Source organism: Pteropus alecto, unplaced genomic scaffold (genome assembly GCF_000325575.1).
Source record: "Pteropus alecto unplaced genomic scaffold, ASM32557v1 scaffold202, whole genome shotgun sequence".
Classification (NCBI taxonomy): domain Eukaryota; kingdom Metazoa; phylum Chordata; class Mammalia; order Chiroptera; family Pteropodidae; genus Pteropus; species Pteropus alecto.
Genome location: NW_006432451.1, coordinates 4,998,916 through 5,007,809, shown reverse-complemented (window position 1 = coordinate 5,007,809; position 8,894 = coordinate 4,998,916). Strand labels below are relative to the sequence as shown.

At 37.6% G+C, this 8,894-nt stretch overlaps 2 pseudogenes; both read left to right on the top strand.

Moving 5' to 3' along the window:
• LOC102884564 overlaps positions 1 to 8,894 on the top strand; it is an 18,369-nt pseudogene that overhangs the window by 3,413 nt on the left and 6,062 nt on the right.
• LOC112476157 lies at positions 3,217 to 3,335 on the top strand (annotated as a pseudogene).

Below are 8,894 nucleotides of genomic sequence, written 5' to 3'. Positions count from 1 at the left end.
TCATTCGGTAGCTCTATTTTTAACTTTTTAAGGAACTTCCATACTGGTTTCCATAGCTGCACCAATTTTCAATCCCACCAACAGTGCACGAGGGTTTCCTTTCTCCACATCCTTGCCAACACTTGGTCTTTGTTGACATTTTGATGACAGCCATTTGATAGGTATGAGAGGATATCTCGTTGTGGTTCTAATTTGCATTTCCCTGATGACTAGTGATGTTCAGCCTCTTTTCATATATCTATTGGCCATCTGTATGTTCCCTTTAGAGAAATGTCTATCGAGGCCCTCTGCTCATTTTTTAATCAAACTGTTTTTTTCTTTGGTATTAAGTTGTATGTGTTCCTTATATTTTTGGATATTAACCTCTTATCACATGTATCATTGGTAAATATCTTCTTCCATTCAGTAGGTTGTCTTTTAATTTTGTTAATGGTTTCCTTTGCTCTGCAAAAACTTTTTAGTTTGGCGTATTCCTGTTTGCTTATTTTTTCTTTTATTTCTCTTGCCCGAGATGACACATCAGAAACAATATTACTAAAAGTAATGTCAGAGAGTTTACTGCCTATATTTTCTTCTAGTTCTATGGTTTCAGTTTTTACATTTAAGTCATTAATTCATTTTGAGTTTATTATTGTGTATAAGAAGGTTTAGTAACATGTTATTTAGCCTTCATGTATTTGTATGTTTTTTTTTCTTGTAATTGATTTCTATTTCATGCCATTGTGGTTGGAGAAGACACTTGATATGATTTCAGTCTTCTTACATTTACTGAGACTTTTTTTGTGACCTAATATGTGCTCTACCTTGGAAAATGTTCCATGTGCACTTGAAAAGATGCATATTCTGCTGCTTTGGGGTGAAACACTCTAAAAACATAATTAAATCCATCTGGTCTAGTGTGTCATTTCAGCCTATTGTTTCCTTGTTGATTTTCTTCTGTAAGATCTATCCACCGATGTCAATGGGGTATTAAAATTCTCTACTATGACTACATTACTGTTGATCTCTCCCTTTATGTAGGTCAATATTTGCTTTATAAATTAGGTGCTCCTATCTTGAGTGCATAAATGTTTACTAGAGTTACATCCTCTTGTCGGGTTGATTCCTTTATTCTTATGTAGTGTCCCTCTTTGTCTCTTGTTATATCTTTTTATTTAAAGTCTATTTTGTCTGATGTAAGTATGACTACCCCAGCTTTTTTCATTTCTATTTCCATGAAATATTTTTATCCACCCCTTTACTTTTAGCCTGTGCCTGTCTTTTGATATGAAGTGGATCTCTTGTAGACAGCATATGCATGGGTCTAGTTTTCTTGTCTATTCAGCTACCCTACGTCTTTTGATTGGATCATTTAACCCATTTACATTTAAAGTGGTTATTGATAGGTTCGTAGTTATTGCCATTTTATTATTTATATTTATTTTTTTTCTTTTCTTCCTCTTCTTAAAGAAGTCTCTTCAACATTTCTTGTAGTATTGGCTTCTGGAGATGAATTCCTTTAGCTTTCTCCTGTCTGGGAAGTTCTTTATATTTCCTTCAGTTTTAATTGATAGTCTTGCTAGGGGTCAGTTTTGGTTGTAGGTCCTTGATTTTCATTATTTTGAATATTTTATGCCTATCCCTTTTGGCCTGCAAAGTTCCTACTGAGAAATCAACTGACATTTTTATGGGAGTACCCTTGTAAGTAGCTAACTTCCTTTCTCTTGGTGCTTTTAGAATTCTCTCTTTGTCTATAACCTTTGGCATTTTAAATATGCTGTGTCTTGTTGTGGTTCTGTTTAGGTTCATTTTATTTAGGACTCTGTGCTTCTTGGACTTGTATGTGTATTTCTTTCACCAGATTAGGGAATTTTTCAGTCATTATTTCCTCAAATAGGTTCTCAATCTTTCACTTTTTCTCTTCTCCTTCTGGCACCCCTATGATGTGAATGCTGTTATGCTTGATGTTGTCCTAGAGGTCCCTTAAACTATCCTTATTTTTTTAATTATCTTTTCTTTTTGTTGTTCTGATTGTATGTTTTCTTCTACCTTGTCTCCCAAATCGTTTATTTGATCCTTTGTTTCATCTAATCTACTGTTGATTCCTTCTAGTGTATTATTCTTTGCAGTTATTGTATTCTTGATTTCCGACTGTTTTTTTCTTATGGTTCTATGTTCTTTTTATGCTTACTGTCTATGTTGAAATTCTCATTGAGATCATCTATTCTTCTCCTAAGTTCATTGAGCATCCTTATAACCGGTGTTTTGCATTATGTATCTGCTTGCCCCTATTTCACTTAGTTATTTTACTGGATTTTTTTCCTGTTCTTTCATTTGGGACAAGTTTCTTTGTTTCCTCACTTTGGCTGCCTCTCTGTGTTCACTTCTATGTATTAAGTAGATATGCTATGTCTCCCAGTTTTAGCCTAGTGACCTTATATAGTAGGTGCCCTGTGTGACTCAGTGGCACAGTCCTTCTGATCACCTGTGTCAGGTGCTGCAGGAGTGTCCCTTGTGTTGGTTGTGTGTGTCCTCCTGTTATAGTTGAGCCTTGATTGCCGTTGGCACATCAGTGGGTAGGATTGACTCTCAGGCTGATTGGCTGCAAAGATTGGTCATGCCCACAACATATGAGACGCTGTTTTGGGGGCTGACCCCATGGAGTGAGATTTGCCCCAATGGGCTCGTGTGCCTGTTGAGATCACCCTTTGTTTGTGCCACTTGTGGGGCTAATTAGATGGTTCTCTGTAGAGGTCTAACACCAGGCTCCTGGTGTGTTTATTCCGGAGCCCCTTGAGAGGGGCTTTCTTGCAGGTGAAGTTCAGCTGCTGCCTATGACCAACTCAGGACTAACTGGTAGGAGCTACAAAGCTGTCTGTTCTTGGTCACTGTCTGTGCTGGACCTGGGTGCATGCATTGAACCAAGGCCAGCTGCCACCGGGCCTGGGGCAGCTCAGCAAAAGGCCTAGGACACCCCAATGTCTGAAGCTGTCTGCTGGCTGCCTGTAAGACTCAACAGCTGATGGAATCTTAGGTGGTACTCGAATTAGATGGGGCAGGATTCCAGAGAGGCACGAGGATGGGGCAAGTCGTGCTTCCCAGGTTAGTATAGATGCAGATTTGGTGCCAGTGCTTAGCCTGTGGACACTAGCAAATGTCTCAGAATACGCTGAGGCCTGCCACTGTCGACCTTGGGCCCACATACCCTAGATATTTAGTCAAGAAATACTGCAGCTTGTCTATGGCCATGCTACCCTGAAAAAGCCCGATCCTGTCTGATCTCAGAAGCTAAGCAGGGTCAGGCCTGGTTAGTACTTAGATGGGAGACCACCTAAGATGACCAGATGCTGTAGGCATAAAAAATAAAAAATAAAGGATTGTAAGCTGACAAGGTCCTTGCAATCTGTGAGGTCAACCAAGCGTTGCCTCACCTAAAAAAAAAGAAGTACTGCAGCTTGGGCCAGGGCTGGTTTCCTGCCATGGAAAGTGTCTCCCAAGGTGTGTGAGGCAAGGTCTGTTGATTGCTGCTGAAGAAGCCCCTTACCGAGAACATGGGGTTAGGCTAGTTGCCTAGGAACAAAACTGCCACCAGCAATTTGCCAGTTGTGTGTGGTGGTGGTGGTCGGGGGGGTCTCAGGGAGTCACAGGGGTGAAATGAATGCATCTTACCAGGCCAGTGCAGCTCCATATTTGGCTGTGTGCACTCAGCACAGAGGAGGCTACACAGGAAGAGGACTCAACAAAAGGACAATAGTGGCTGTCTCTCAGCTCTTACACTAAATCCACACAACTCAGTTTTTCCCTGTGTGTCTCTGGCACCTCCTGAGCTGCTATCCCTCCCCCGGAACCCAGGGTGAGTGCTTGTGAGTGAGAGTCTGTGCATGGGCCCTTTAAAGGGACCTCTGCATTTCTGGCTGCCTTCCATCTCACTCAGATGGCCAGAATCCCCACGTATTTTCACAGTGGGATTTTTGTGGGAACTCCTCTTCACTGCACTGGAATTCTGGATTGGAGAACCCCGGTGTGAGATTAGGGTCTCTTGCTCCTCCTGGGGGAACTCTACTGCAGAGATATTTCTCCTGATGCTCAACTGCCGCACATGGGTATGGGACGAGCCCTTTTCACATCTCCACCCCTCTTACCAGTTTCGATGTAACTTCTTCTTTATATTTTTAGTTATAGGACTTCTGTTTGACTAGTCTTCAGATGGTTCTCCAAGTTGACTCTTCCATAATTTAATTGCAATTTTAATGTGGTCATAGGAGGAGGCATGAACAGCATTTACCTACTCTACCATCTTGAAAACTGACTGTTTTCAATTTTATATCATTACAAAATAATAAAATACACATATTTGCACATAAGTCTCTATGCAGTGACATAAGTCATTTCTCACTAGGTAAATTTCTCAAATGGTTAGATTTATACCCCTTAATGTAACAATTCCAATTGCAAGATAATCACAAAATTTCTTTACTATATGGACAGTCTAATAATTGTTCTGGTTTATACTCCTAACAGTAATGAATGAGAATAAACACTTCTTCCCATGTCGATGACACTGAATATTAGATTTTCTTTTGTTTTCACTTCTACTAGTCTGATAGGTAAAAAATTATATCATAAAAATTTGCATTATCCTCATAAGAAGTAAATTGTATATTTTTTCATGTGTTTCTTACCAGTTTGTATTATTTCTTCTTTCAATTTTTTGTTTATGTCCTTAAATTAACTAGGTTTTTTTGAGAGGTATCATCTTTTTGAAAAATATTTGATCAGTTTATAGTTGCTCTTTTACTCATAAATGTTGACTTTTCCCTAGTCTGTATTTGTCTTATAATTTTTATGGTATCTTTCATTTATAGAAGTTTAAAAGTATGTTGTCAGTACTGTCAACATTATGTCTTCTTAGTTTTATGGTTTTCTTAGACATAATCTTGTATAACAACACTACAAAACTATTTTACCTTCCTTTCTCCTAATACTTTGTCTGTAAAATATATTTTAATTGAACCCATTTCCCATTTTCCCTGAGAATACTTGCTGGCAACGCTTGCAGCTGCAGCACTTACCCCGAGATACTTTGTGGATTAGAGTCCTAACCTTCCCCTCAAAGTTTGCCATGAAATATTTCACTTTTTTTTATTATTTTCGCATCACTCTAGTATATTGATAGTCTTTGGAAACAAATGACATCATTCTATTTATAGCATTTTGTTTTCAGTAGTGGTATTTCCACTACAAAATATAGTAATTCTCAGTCACCAAAAATGTCAAATCCTAGAAAACATAGCATTTCTATGCGTGATGTTAAATTAACACTGGCAGCAAGCTTCATTCTTTTTTCTAAAAGGGAAAAGAGTTAACATACATAATGAATTTAGTTCTAACTTTAAATGTACCACTCAGTGAATTTTCACAAAGCAAATACACCTGAGAAACCAGCACCTAAATCAGAAAACAGAACATAATTAGTAAAGTCTATTTTCCCTTTCCAGTCACCATTTCCTCAAGGGTGATAACTGTTTTGATTTCTAACCTTATAGATTAATTTTGCCTGGTTTTTAATTTCACATTCATAAACTCTTTTAAGTCCAGCTTTTTTCTGCTCACCATTATGTTTGTGAGACTTTTCTATGTAGTTAATTACATGTATTTGTAATTTTTTCTCTTTTTATTGTTTTGCTTTTTTGTATTTAGAGCTTTAATTATTAGAAATTGGAGGGGCATTAAGGCTTGTGGAATTCTTAAAATAATTTTTATAAGGTATATTCAGTTATCTCTATAACATTAGTAAATAATGTAGAAAATCTGCAGCAATTTACAAATGCATTATTTCCCATAAACTTCTTATAGATACGAGGGCAATTTCTAAATTCTCTATATGGTTACAATGTTTAACTGCCCATTTATTTGACAATATCATATGTTTCTATTTCTAAAGCTTTACATTCTCTGCCAAGACAAATATGCTGTTTTTAAATTGTAATGTTTTTCTTCTTTGAATATATTAGCCTCTTAAATTAATATTTCTGATTTAATTCTCTCTGTTAAAATACTTATAGGATTATTTTGTACATTTTCTTTATGTGTAACTTTAATGGGAGGAAGTCAAATTCATTAGAATTTGAAGGAAAGAGTTACAAACTCTCCTGTCACTGTAATCCCATTTTAGTATCTTCCCAAATAAGAGGTCAAAGATTTTCACATTCTTAAAAATAACCTCATGGGAGTCACAATATTTTTTTAGTATCTTTCCCATATCAATTCATTGAATGATAAGTATAAAGACAAGTCCAATGTTTAGAAGCAGTTAGTTGATTATATACACATACTTATATCCATCTAGTTGACCTTTGCCTAGTACAACTGCTTCTATGCTAAAAAATGGGCATCCCTTCCTGTTTTTCTTTCACAACACAAGTATTGTTTTCATCTGCTTATTTCAACTCTGAACTTTAATGGTTACATTCTTCCAGGAGGTATAAGATTATTTGGTCTATTAGTGCTTGCTTCCTCGACTTTGATCTGCTTAGAACCAGTTTCACCTTTTTTCCCCCTTCTCCAAGAGAGTTGGAAGCCCTCTCAGACAATTCTGAGGATTGTCTTTCAGACCGTTTTTTGTTTTCCATAAGTGTGTCCCTCCCAGGCAGGTCAGGGTCTGATAGTAAAAATTAGTAGCTGTCTTATACCCCTCCCCCACCCCCGCCACCCAAAAGATGAGGTAGCTGAGGTTCCTAGTATATTTTCTGCATCTTATGGCTGGCTCAGTCCTACTCTAATTCCTGGCGTCCTGCTCCATGAAGAACCCCTTCTTCGGAAAAAAGCAGTGCAAACCATTTCTACCCCAGGTCAGTGTTGTTCATTTTGGGGACAAGAGAAGAGTAAGGAGGGGATATTTGAGATCTGGGATGAAATAGGCTTGTATAATGTATGTTTTTTATCAGGTTTTGGGAGCCCTGTGCCAGAGCCCTTCTTTCCTAAGACCTCTCCTTGGAAGTTAGCATTTGCTGTGACTTTCCCCATACTTGAGATTTTTGTGGGTGCTATTGTGTTTTTGGCCTGGAAAGAACAACAGGAAAAGAAGAAAGCACAGGAAGCCAAGAAAGAAAAAGAAAAAGAAAGTAAAGCCAAAAGTAAAACTTAGTGAGATCTATAAATTTAAGGGTTTGTTAGCATGGCTGTGTATATGAATGGCATCTGTTGGAACACTGAGAGAGACATGTGTAGGACTGAGTTAGAGCCTCAAGACCTTCAACAAGACATGGAACCCATGATCTCCATGAGAAAAATATTATAGTAGAGTCCAGTGGAAAGAGAAAACTCACTGGTATAGACATGGAGTTGAGAAAAAAATGGTCATAGGTGTATGGAAGTAGCACTCAGGATCTAGGCTTATTAACACAGTCTAGAAAATAAACCTTGGACTTTCTTTCTATAAAATCTGTTTTATTTTCTTTTTAGAATCACTTGAGAAAGAGCTTGGTAAGTTCTCCATTTCTTTGATCAATAGAGTAAACAAAGTCTTTACTTTATGCTATACACTTGGCATTTCACAGGCTGTTATTCCTTTTCAGCCAGAAGGAAGGAATTATATTATCAAGGTGAGTTATATTGATGTTATATTTGGGCTAACTATCTGTTGGCAGTCTTCCCCTCTGTTCTGACTGCCTCCTGTTGATCTTGTTGGTGAAAGGAGGTACCCTATCCTAAATAGAATAGATGATCAGACATATGACACTCAACACTGGACAGACGAGATTGACAGCAGTTTATTAATCACATATGTCCTGGGGGAGGGCATCATAAGCCATGTAGGATCACATGGGCGTTGTACTTAGGAGCAGAGTGAACCAACAGGGGCTGTGGGAAGCAGGTTTTAGTAATAAAAAGATGAGGGTCTTCTGTTTTTTTGTACAAGTATGTGATTGGCTTGTTTGAATAATTTTTCCAGGTGACAAGAAGGTGAAGCCCATTATTGTATAAGTTGAGGACCAGGTGGAGTTGACCTGGTTGGGCAATAAGGAAATTAGCTGAGTGGAGGGCATATCCAGTGAGAACAAGGGAATTCACAATTAGGTACTTGGAGCCCTGTGAGGTTCAAAGATGTCAAGGCAGCAAGTGAAATTTTAGGATTTACATTACACTCTCACAATTCAAGCCTATTCTCTCCTTCTCCTAAAAGAACCAGATCCTCGTGTCTTATCACAGATGGGTTGGCGAAATGTGGAAAATGGGAGAAATAGAACAGGAGATATAAAAGAAGACAAATATCTCAGAATTGTCATTGAGATGATGAACACAGAAATATAGCACTATGATAAACCTTCAGATTTCAAGTGGTTACAGCAATTTCATAGTCTGAAGTGAAGGTCATGTAAATGGGAGAATCTAATTCCTTTGTTTTATTTCAGACTGGAAAAATACTGAGTTATATGCTGGTGAGTAACAGATGTTGTTTTGGGGTTTCAGGTGCCCCAGGACTTCATGAGACATTTCTAGGGCATTTTTCAGATAGGTGCCATCTTCTGGAGATTTTATTTTCAAGCTGGGAGTCCAGAAAAATACAGAGGCTAAGGAAATAAGCATCCCACTAGTTCAGAGGACACATTCTTGGCATATTTTCCTATATGATTTTTTTTTTCTTTTTAGCCTGGAGAAAGGAACATTTCAAAGCAAGTGAGAGATGGTATTATTTCGTCTCACATAATCTCTTCTCTGCAAATGAGAAACTCATATTTATATAAACTTCCAATAATACCTACTTGTTTATTCATATCATGGCTTTCATTTCAGTCTCAATCTCATGTCAAAATGTTAAATTTCTTACTGTTCTAATACTATTCATTCAGCATAAATTTATACACCTATTTATTCAGTGTCAGATAAATAAAGCAGATCTGGTCTCTGACTTC